This window comes from Morone saxatilis, unplaced genomic scaffold (assembly GCF_004916995.1).
Source record: "Morone saxatilis isolate NCDOM2014 unplaced genomic scaffold, NCSU_SB_2.0 Contig16, whole genome shotgun sequence".
Taxonomy (NCBI): Eukaryota; Metazoa; Chordata; class Actinopteri; family Moronidae; genus Morone; species Morone saxatilis.
This window is the reverse complement of record NW_023339718.1, coordinates 28,284,099-28,284,735: the sequence shown is the minus strand read 5'-3', so window position 1 is coordinate 28,284,735 and position 637 is coordinate 28,284,099. Positions and strand designations below refer to the sequence as shown.

At 39.7% G+C, this 637-nt stretch overlaps 1 long non-coding RNA gene across 1 annotated transcript in view; it reads right to left on the bottom strand.

Annotated features, from left to right (window-relative positions):
- Positions 1–479: 479 nt before the first annotated feature.
- The window catches only part of LOC118326051, a 1,215-nt gene continuing 1,057 nt past the window's right edge, over positions 480–637 (bottom strand). Inside the window, exon 3 of the long non-coding RNA XR_004796618.1 lies at positions 480–607. This is a non-coding gene — a long non-coding RNA (uncharacterized LOC118326051). The remainder of the gene's footprint in view (positions 608–637) is intronic.

The following is a 637-nucleotide window of genomic DNA, read 5'->3' as shown; positions in this document are numbered from 1 at the left end:
AACCAACAACCTTCTGATTGGGCACAACCCACAGCATCACACAGCCTTGAGAAAAGATCAAAAACTCTCTCTGCCAAAACACAGACAATGATGACCGGTCCTGGAGAGTCGGGGGAAAGAACATTTTGAAAATGTATTTTTAAGATTTGTGATGGCCTCAATTTCATCATCTTCTAATGCTTTTTCACGCTTTTCTTCTCCTAAAATTCCTTTTTATGTTCACATGTTGCAACTTCCTCTGCCTTCATCCTCAATCTGATAAATAATCTGCTAAATAATTAGCTCTTCATGGCCATGTGTTCGGCCAAGAGAGTGATACACAACCACAATATATGGCAGTTTGTTGACCTGTAAACCGAAACAATGTCTGTTAAAATTAAAGAAATTAAAACCACCTACACACAGAGCAGACAAAAAAACCATAATAAACATAATCCAAATCTTCTTTTTGAATATTTATATGAATAACCACCAGCAGCTCTCACCTTCAAAGTGTGTGTCTTGGAGGAGAAGACAGGAAGTTTGCAGGTCAACAGTGGACAACTGAAGGGAGCTTTTGTCTTCCAATCTTCTGCAGCACATTCCCACCCTGGTGTGTTTTCCTGTCCTGAGCAGAAAAACCACACACACACACACA